Here is an 11,399-nt window from a genome sequence, read left to right as displayed (position 1 = left end):
TATTTGTATGATTAATTTAGTTATGTAACAACAATTGCCTTTAATACTACATCTTATATGTACCTGAATTTATGCCTATATGTCGATGATCAATCTGTGCGCCTAAAATATGTGTAAAGTTGGCAGAATGTCACGCCAACTGTGTTTTAATTAAACGATGTAAAACCTTCACGTATTTTAACTATGAAGTTTTTAAAATACCTATGACAAAATAAATTATGTCCTGTTCCTACACCCATCCAACATTAAGAGTAGCTTTTGCAAGAAATTATGTTCCATAATTGTAAAATGAGTGCATAACTCCATGCTTGCTAGTAAGTCGCTGGACTGCAATGGCGCTGTGCTCAGAACAAAAATAATATCTGTAATCCATTTATGCACCAAAACAGCTACCGGTAGCCTGTAAACAGTAGTTTGCTGCTGTGATTTAGTGCAAAAGTTACTAGTGGTGGTGGAACGAACATATGTATGTACAGACTGTACTGTTTTATGATATATGGACATGTGTGCTCGCACTACTTAGCAGCGTTACAAATGTATATAACAGCAAACAACAATGACACATAAATGTGTCAGCTTGTATAAAGTAGATACGGCTGAAGCCAAAACATGTAAGTAAACATTGTTACATAGCTGCATATTTCATTTTGTGTAATCGGCCGAATGTCAAAACACACGATTTTTGTAAAATATTTTATAAACATTTTGTATTTCAGCTGCACCTGATGATGGCCTAAGGTCGAAATTGCAATGGTGGAAATAAAAATCTTAACAGTCACTGGCGTAAACATGATGTCTTTCAAGAAATTTCACATAACTGTGAATCCCAGCTATGAAAAGTTAATTGACAGTTTGTTTGCTGCTTCTGTCACCTCATGATCTATTGACATCCTCATCCTCTAGTATTTCTAAACTCGCTATAATTAATCCTTTGAGGAGATTCATTTCATCTGTCCCCAAGTTTTCTGAGCTTTCCATTAGTTCCCCATTAATGTTGGTTATGCGCACTTTCATCTCTGCTTCATTGTTCCGCAACTGCTCAACTACACAAAATGCCTGCTTTGGCGCATCGGCATCTACAGGTAGCCAAACCAGCTCCCTATACCAACAGGTACTTTGTCACACGTAATTATCTTTAATGTACATGTATGCAGTTCAGTTGGTGACACCTTAGTAATTGGTGTACTGTTGATATTGAAACATTGGCAGCTGTTGGGCTCAAATGGAAACAAGCTTCTGTCAAGCACGGCTGTTTCCTGTGAAAGATTAATTCTTGCATGATGTCTATCCAGGAAGTCTACTCTGAAGATTGCAGGATACCCTTATCCATTGACAGCAACACTTCCATATGCTCATGAAACTCTACAGCTCCAACCCTAAGAATGAGCTGCATTGTCCTAAGTGATATCAAATCATTATTTCCCACCCAACATAATTTATACCTTGGAGTCCCTAGTCTTCTCTTACCCACGAGGTCTAGACTAATTGCAATCCATGTGCACTGGTATCAACTAAAAATTTACATTCTTTACCATTTACAAAGCCCATCAAACAGCAATCCATCTCTGCATTAATGTCTGCAGTACTCTGACTCACTGGGAATGTTTCCAATGGAAAAAAACGCCCCTGTTTGTTTTTAACGTTTTCCATTGCTTATTTCCTTTATCCTGCTTTCTATTCCCACACTCGTTTGCCTTCAGACCAAAACACCCACATCTGTAACATCATGGTCAATTGCATTGTGCCTTCAAATGCCCTTCCTTCCCACAATGATAACAATTATTTTCAGAAGCAAAACTTCATTTATCATTGCATATTGTGTAGCAGATACAAGATAACAAAGTGCTGCAGCAAAATCCTCTGGATTTTCCGTTCATCCTCTTCATGAAAACTGCACCAGAATTCCTTGCAAAGAAAAAACTTTTTTCCGCCACCCTGAGTTCGACATGATCTGCTTCTGGATCTCTTCTCAACTTGTATGTTTATGCATTGACTTTACAGATTCTGTCTGAATAAGTTTCTAGTCTCATTTGCCTTCTCAGTCAACCCACTCAACTTTTCTCTACAATAACCTGGCACTTCTCTGCTTGCAGTATCTCTGATGCAAACCTTCCACTAATTGTTAAGAAGTACTTGCCTTGTTCAGCATTTCGTGATACATCACGATGTCTTGGCTTCACCCATAAGGCATAAATTGGCCATCTCTAAAGTAGTTTCACTTGACCAATTACTCATTCTAGCTGTAGCCAATACATCATTAATGAAAACTATTACATCCTCCGTCATGTTGGTGTGATTAGGTTAGCTACTGAAAAGTGGGGCATTGCTCAGATTCACTCGGACCAGACTGTCGCTTTTGCGCAGCCAGCAAAGATTCTAATTGAGCCATGAGATCACAACAGCGTAACTTCTGTTGAGCATTCTCCTCCAACAATTGTGAGTCTTGCTCCATTAAAGTGGCCATACTATCACTAGCAGTAGCTACCTTCTTATGCCAAGTGGGTACCTTCTTATGCCAACCTGTTTACAGGCCATCTGGAGGAAACCTTCCAGCCTCTCAAAACCCCAGTCTCCTGGTCTGGTTCAGGTTCACTGATGACAGCTTCACGATCCAGACTCAGGCCCAAGAAACCCTATCCCGATTTCTCCACAATCTCAACACCGACCTCTCCCATCCTCTTCACCTGGTTCTCCCCTAATGAGCAATTGATCTCATCTCCTGTGGTGGCTACATGCACGTCTCTGTCCACATTAAACCCACCAACTGTACCTGCACTTCGATAGTTGCCATCTCTTCCACACTACAAAAATCCCTCCATACTGCCTGGCCGTACTAGCACAGTCTATCTGCAGCGACAAGAAGTTTGTCTCCCAGTATGCTGAAGGTCTCCCAAAAATCTTCACAGACACATACTACCCCCAGACATAGTCCAGAAACAGATTTCCGGTGCCATGTCCCCATTAACCCCTAAGAACCAGCTACAAAGGAGCACCCCCTTCATCATCCAATTATACCGCCCTTCCCCTCACCTCCCTCCCCCGGCTTCTGGAAAAGGTTTTTATTTGCAAATTGATGGCTTTTTGTGCAAGATTATAAGGTTAAGTCATGAATTTTCGAAATATGTGAATCAGCAGAGTGGATTGCTGCTCTTTATTGCATTACAGGAACCACACAGTCTTTTTGGTGGTACGCCCAGTATCACTGTACTGTTGGAAGACAATTTTTTCAGCTAAATCTTTAATCTGAGACCATCATACAGTACATGGCAGAGGATAAATCATGCACCACTATTTTCAGTCCAAATATAAACTGCTGCAAATAGGTTCACGTATAACAACAGTGTCTGAGACCAAGATCTCTGAACTGTTTGTTATGCAGCAAGTCAATACACAGCTTAACCTGATAGCTACGCTCCTAGAGAGTAGTACAAAACTAGTACACCAATTTGCACACTAGTCAGTGGAGGGCGTCACAGATTAACATTTCTCGAGACACTTTAAGAGATTTTTGTGAGTCTTTACAATAGTCTCATGAGTATGGCTCCTTTTCTCTGGACTATGGGATGAAAAACTTGCCATCTCTACCTAGAAGCATGCTGCATCCCCGTTCACTATGATGCCAGTAGTCCATCCTGGCACGAAATGCAGTAAACCCAGAGAGCGTAAGGAAGCCATGATGATCTACGACCATTCAGCACTCATCCATAACCAAAGTACATTAATCGTAGGTAAGTCCACAAAATACGCATCTCCCTTAAAAATTTTTCGAGATTTTTCAACTTTAAAAAGTTTTCAAATAGGATTTTCATCAGATAACACCAGACTAGCTTACTTGCATCCATGGAGTGTTTCTCGAAACAATGGAGCATTTTTCATGCTGTAGTTACACATAGTTTGCAGGATGTTGTAGGTGAACAAATTAATTCACATGGGACGGGAAGTTTCCATATTGTTAACCTGTAATGATGGCAGACTCATTAGGGACCCCATGGAAAACTGCATTGTCCCATGTGGTTTTTTGATGTCCTAGCACCACACGATCAGGCAATGCCCACAAGTACCATTTTTTCTAGGCTCTGGGCATTAAGTTTTAACATTCCTACACTAATGCTAATCTCTTTGCCCTTAAAAATGCATGTGGTGAAGATACCATAATAATAATAATAATAATAATCGCAATCCAGTACTGCATGACTTCCTGCTATATGTACCTTCCACCCACTGCCATAAGGCACAACGGTCACCAGTTACCCAAGTTGTCAAAATGTTGTTGCAATAGGTAGTTGGACAATGGCAGCTGTTTTTTCCTGAACTGATGTCTGTACCCTTGACAATCCAACACATTAAATGTCTATTGCCAGGATGACCTTGGAGATTGAATGTCTAGACATTATGAAGCAGTGTTCTGCCAAATCAAATTCCATTAAATTTTGTCTCTTGCCCAGCATGTACTCAACTGCCATCCCAACACATCATGGCATGTAACACACAAAGTCATTCCACTCACCATTGCAACAAGAAATTAGCATTGTTGTATACTGCAGCAATGTGGAGATTAAGGTGATACCACCGCATACAAAATGGCTTTCCAGATATGTTCCCAGCCACAGAGCTCCCTTGAACTTCCCAAGATTAAGATCATGGTAATGCTCAGTAATACACTGTTTCTTAAATGCAAACTCATTCTCAGTAATTTTAAATACTAAATTACCTATTATTATTAATTTGTTCAGCAAAATTTGTCAGCATTTAAAAGTTAACGCATTCACTGTCATGTGATAGCATCAGATGCCCTCATTGTCTGCCGTTTGGGCAAGCATAGCTCGTGATGTGTTAACCCATTAATTTTTTTCAGAATAGTCAGTAAGACCTCTTTCCATTTACAGTTTATTTCTGCCAAAATACTCCTGTTTGTATGTATATTTTAAAAGCATTTCTCATGTAAGAACTGTCAGTTTTTTACTTCTGTGGATTAACTTTTCTGCAGTTATGAGGGCCAAGCATCCTGTCTGCCCGGCCAGCTAACAGGGACGAAAGTATTGTGCACCTGGCCGGTGCGTGACTTTACTGCCCGACAACCTCTTCAGGCTATGGCCATTCTAGGTTAATGGCATGTTCCACTGAGCAGAGAACCAATATTCAGTAACACTTTCTACAAAATCAGTATCACACTACACATTCACAGTGGTTTCAGCTAACCATGAAAGAGAGCTTTAAAACTAACCCACACTTTCTGTTGTAAGTGTATTCGGGGCTGAACAAAACACTTAAGAAAAATGAAAGCAATTTTTTTTTTTTTTTTTTTTTTTTTTTTTTTTTTTTTTTAAATTGAAAAATTCTGTAACTTGAGGTCTACATCAACAATACATGTGCCTGTAACTTATTAAAATTTCATTAACATCAGACAAATATTTTTCACAATTCTAAAATGAGCAGCTCCCAGTGACTTTGCCGAAAAAAAAACTGACAGTTCTTACTATAACCATCAATAAAAACTAATTGCTGAACTTTAAAATAACATTGTCTCATACCCAGCCTGATGCAGAATTAAACAACAAAGATATTGATATAACTTTTTGTGATAGGCCTATTGGTTCATCTGTAATTAAAGCCTACACTCGATTCTCCATAATAAAAAGTCTGACAGTAGGGAGTTTACATGCTTCCTACTTCTTGTTTCCTCTCAGCTCATCATGTTCAGTATGATCCAGTTTAGCAGTTTCCTGTCGTCATTTCGAATCAGGCTTAGGACTGCAGCTGGCAGTGTCTCTTTTTTTTCCCTACATTCCTTTTCTTGGAACATATTAGTTACTGAAACAACCTAATATTTTCTTAGAGTATGTTTTTCAAAACATGGACCATCATACTTTTTGCAAAATGTGTGTCATTTTTCATTGTGAATTAACAGCATATACTACAAAGCATCTCTCGTAATCTCCTTTCTCTCTGTTCTTCCAAGGAAATCTGGATAATGAATGTTCTTTACTTTGCAAACTAAATGGTCTTTCTTTTTATGGTGTCTGTGGGAACTCAGTTTTACATGTTGGTTCGTGAAATTTATTCAGCAACTGCTGGATTAGTTTCAAGTGGAATTTCAAATTGATTTCTTCTGTTGCTTTTCTATTTCTTTTTATTCTGCATAAAGAAGTCATTCAAATGAAAGAATACTTTTTGTGTCAATTGTCTTTCAAAAGCAACATACGTAACTTAACATCCTGTCTGTCTTATCAATGGCACCCATTGACTTATTAACTAATTCCAGAAGAGGGTTTTAATTTATTTTGGCCCGTTTTATGTTCCTTTTTCTCTGTCTGAATAAAATCTAGTCCATTTACAGTGCAGAGGCTCCAGACTTTCGTTTGTCCATCCATTTTAGTGCCAAGTGTTCCTCTTAGGCAACGGTGGTAAATGTTTCCCATTTTTGCGTATTGTTCTGATGGCATTGATACATTTCTCATGGGGCCACAGAAGTAATTCAGGGCCCAAACATCAATTGTCTAAATAAAAGGTATGAGCTTTGTTGAAGTAGGGCAATAAACTCTCATCACCCGATTTTCCTCCATCAGCATCTATTTCTGTGGCAGCACAAGTGCAGACAATTTAACCTAGGATATAATGGCTTTGTACACAACAAAAGATAAATTTTAATGATAAAATTACTACATTTCTTTGGTATATACTTCTATAAATTGGAGCCTTCCTTTGGAAAGTAGCAGAGTTTTACCTATCACAATGTTTTCAAATGTGTCTATGGCTTCTCTGGTTGTTTTCCCTGTGTGTTTTACAATGAGACATATTTTCCCAAGAATATATTGGATGAGACATATTTTCCCAAGAATATATTGAGATGCAGCTGAATTGACACTAATATGCAATAAATGCAGAATCAGTCTGTGCTGGGCCCTGGCCATTATATGAGATAATACCGGGGTTTAAAGCAAAGAATCTATAAACCAATATTCACTTCTAACTTACTATGTCTTGTCACAAGTGGGGAAAATCCCAAGAAGCAATGAAATTCTGCAGGCTCTATACACTTGCACCATGGTGATCTACTGTGCACTGTCATTTTTTTTTATAATAAATATATAGTAACTATTCATCTCTGCACAACTGGCAGAAACAAATTTGAAGGGCAAAGTACAAAAAGATGTAAATAACTTTCTGAACCTTTATGCAATTGTAGCATTTCATCACAGGAGGACACTCCGACCAATCATACATTCTTTTTCCATGACAAAGTTGTTGTTACCATTCCATCTTCTTTTCCCTCTTCAGAAGAAGAATCTTCTGATAAAGTTCCTAGTGAATTGAAGACCCAGCAGTAGGTCGACACACATCCAGATCTCCACCCAATGGAAGGTCCAAAGTAGCATAACCATCTTTATCACTACCATTCATGAGGATTTCCACAATTTCCTTGTCTAAGAATTACATCCCAACATTGCAACCCGCAATACATGCAAACACTGTCATCTAACCAAAAACAGGTACAGGACAGGTCTAATGGCTGACTTAAGCAGAAAGGGTCGAGAAGCAAAAGCTGTAGAGCTTTCCAACATTACAAAGTAGAGCAGGTAATGACAGTGTTGGCAGGAATGTCAAACTGGGAACAACAGCAAGTCGCCATTCTACTGTGTATGTTTAGCTGCTCGTGGACCCATGCATAGATGAATGCCCTTAGCCATCAGGCCTTCATACCTGAGTGGCATAAATGCTTTTCAAAAAAATACTTAATCTGAATTTCAGCAAAACCAATATCACAAACACTAGCAAACAATAAAAGAGGATACCACTACAGCAGTCTGAAAAACAACAAATAAGTTACTTAAATTGAGTGTATCACCACAAGAAGTTTCATGAAAATGTATGCTCTCTTCCAAATTTAACATGTCTGCAGTACTAATACACCAGATGGTTATAATTGAAGTGCAACTAACCAATGGCCTTGCCACAGTGGTAGCACCAGTTCCCCTCAGATCATCAAATTAAGCACTGTCGGGCTAGGCTATCACGTGGATGGGTCACCGTCCTAGTGTGCTGAGTGCTGCTGGCAAGCGAGGTGCACTCAACCCATGTGAGGCCCATTGAGGAGCTGCTTATGTGAGAAGAAGCTGCACCGGTCACAAAAAAACTGACAACAGCTGGGAGAGCAGTGTGCTCACCACAAGCCTCTCTGTATCCGCATCTGGTGACGCCTAAGGGCTGACAAAGACACGGAAACTGGTCGGTACCATTGAGCCTTTAAGTTCTGTTCAGACAGTGTTTGTTTTTACTCACAGAGGTCCAGTGTGGGCAATAATTGCTGTATGGAAGTGAAACTTGGTAGATATTTTAATGCATTAATGTGGAACCTATATGTGCTGGAAACAAATTAATTCAAATTTTATCCACCAGGCACAAAGCTGACACTGTGAATGCAAGGAGGACACACAGAAATGGTCCCATATGTAATGGATTGGGAACAGGACATGGGCAAAGGAGGTCAAACAAGTGAGAAAGGCATAATGTTGATTTTATTATTAACTACAGTTTACACATTGTTCAATATGAGCACTGGAGACACTGACAAGATGCTGCATCCATCAAATGACATGATCAACAGTTTCTTGCAGCACTTCCAGTGGAATCTGAGTAACATGTTCCTGTATACTGGCCTTCAGATCGAGTAGAGACTGATCATATCCCTGGTATACTTGTTTTTTTAAATATCCCCTGGGCCAAAAGTCGCAGAGATTCAGGTCAGGTGATGTTGCAGGCCATGCATCTGGAAAACCTCTGGAGATAACATGTTGGTGGAAGGTTGTAATACTTATGAGGTGCTACCCAAAATATTCAAGAACGTTATTATACCGGTCAAACCAGTAGCAGTGCGACATTCTGCCACTAGATGTCTTTAGGTACCCATCTTTGCTACTGCACCACAAACTTGGGTCAGCTTTGGCACATGCATTTGTGAGACGTAATGTGTGTCAGGATGTGTTTCAGTGCTTCTGCAAATTGTGAAATGGATGACATGAGGGAGCAACAGATGTTTTGACTGTACTGAAGACATGCAAGTGGCATCTCAAGAAGTCCTGAACGAACTTCACCCTTCCGATTTTCAGGTGTGCTTCCAAAAATGGGAACAAAACTGGGATTGTTACAAACATGCCTGGGGTGACTACTTTGAAGGGAGGCTATTAGGACGTAAGTATATTTTTCTGATTTTTAAAATAAAATTCTTAGATATTTTGGGTAGCGCCTTATACACACATCCCACAACATACAACATATACTATTCTATGTGTAAGATTGCATAGTGTTGTACAGCAGTATCCAACTTGGGTTAGTGCCCCAGGGACTGATGTATTTTTCAGTGACATGGCATCGTACATGTGGCAGCAGGTGATATGGAACTGAGTGTTCGTTCCAAGTGGCTGTAGGAGCCGTACCACATATGGAAGCAAAATGGGGTTGGTGCCCAATGCTAATGAACACATGCCAAACACGGTCATCAGAAACTTCCAAATAACAGTTAAATATTAAGAGACGACACAGGAAATTGCAGTCGAATCTTGATAATGTCACGAGAATTGGTTGCATGTATGTATTAATGATTGTACAATATTAATGCACCATTTAATTTAGGTGTTGGACTGTGGCAAATGGAGCAACATCTATGTACAGTGAGGTCTGGAGTACATCTGGATTAGTACCAGCAATAAACATGTGGCATCCCTAAATTAATTTGAGATGTTATTTAACAGTGAATAGTCCTTTCCTTGACAGACTCCTCTTGGTACGATTTCACAACTAGCAGCATCACCAGCACCATGAGGTTGCAGCCTGCACTACCTACTGTGACGGAGGGACAACCATCTATACAAGTTCCCAGGTAGGAGCTTCTGTAGACACACTTGATGCAGAATGTGATGAACTTGCTAAGTTGCATTAAGTAGATTATTACTGGGCATGCAACAAGAGGAGTTGCACCATCTTCTATATAAACAGTGGTTTCCACACAATTGCACTCTTCCAAAGCAGGAATCACATGCTGTACAAGGTGGTCTCTAAACCATGCAGACGTCATAGTACACCTGACTGGTCCTCTGGGTGTGTTCTCCTCAAAGAAGAAAGGACCACGAATGAAGATGCTTCTGAATCCACACCACACAGGCACATACAGTGAGTGCAATGGCTCTTTGTGTACCACATGCAGTTTAAAAGTACCCCAAATTTGGCAGTTGTGTGTATTCACTGCATCCTGTAGTGTAAAATGTGCCTCAACACACTGCAGAACATTGTCCTGCCACATGTCATCAACTTTGCTCTGTGCAAGAAAACAAGAGCAAATTCAGAATGTTGCTGTAGATTATTAGGTTTCAGTTGCAGCACCATCTGGATCTCATACGGCTGCTAGTGTAAAATGAAGTACAAAATTTTTCACAATATGGACAATTCTCATGACATTGCATGAGCACTAACAATACCTGGAGCACGTGCTGCATGATAGTTACAGCAACAGCAATCTCATCAATAACTTACTTCCGGCAGGTTAGTAAGCCTTCCTCTTCCAGGTGCCACACCAAGCTCACCCATGTTTATAAATTTCATCATCACCTTCTTCAAAACATTTCATTAAATCGTCAGCGATACTCGCTCAATGCAGCACTGTAGTTGCTGCTGTTCACGTAAAACGTTTCACAAACAGTATATGTTCTCTCTTCTTGGTAGTCCTACTGTGTACTCACATTACGGTTTGTCTAATGATAGAGTGGATGTTATACCATCATACAGTGTACAGCACCAGATTTGGTACCTAAGTGGACTAGATTTTTTTGACTGCAGATAGGACCTGCTCAGTAACTCAGTAACAACTGGGCAGGTACCTCTCCCCAAACAAATAATACAGACCATAAAAAACTGAAGCTGATGTTCCCAACTACTTTCTTTGATAAAAAGTTTACCAATAACAATGAAATAACACAATACAACAAATGTTTCTAACACTGACAGTTCCTCATTAGATTGTGACTTCTTCCACCAACTCTTTGACAACTACACTCCTGGAAATGGAAAAAAGAACACATTGACACCGGTGTGTCAGACCCACCATACTTGCTCCAGACACTGCGAGAGGGCTGTACAAGCAATGATCACACGCACGGCACAGCGGACACACCAGGAACCGCGGTGTTGGCCGTCGAATGGCGCTAGCTGCGCAGCATTTGTGCACCGCCGCCGTCAGTGTCAGCCAGTTTGCCGTGGCATACGGAGCTCCATCGCAGTCTTTAACACTGGTAGCATGCCGCGACAGCGTGGACGTGAACCGTATGTGCAGTTGACGGACTTTGAGCGAGGGCGTATAGTTGGCATGCGGGAGGCCGGGTGGACGTACCACCGAATTGCTCAACACG

This window comes from Schistocerca nitens, chromosome 7 (genome assembly GCF_023898315.1).
Source record: "Schistocerca nitens isolate TAMUIC-IGC-003100 chromosome 7, iqSchNite1.1, whole genome shotgun sequence".
Taxonomy (NCBI): domain Eukaryota; kingdom Metazoa; phylum Arthropoda; class Insecta; order Orthoptera; family Acrididae; genus Schistocerca; species Schistocerca nitens.
Note: the sequence above shows the minus strand (reverse complement) of the source record.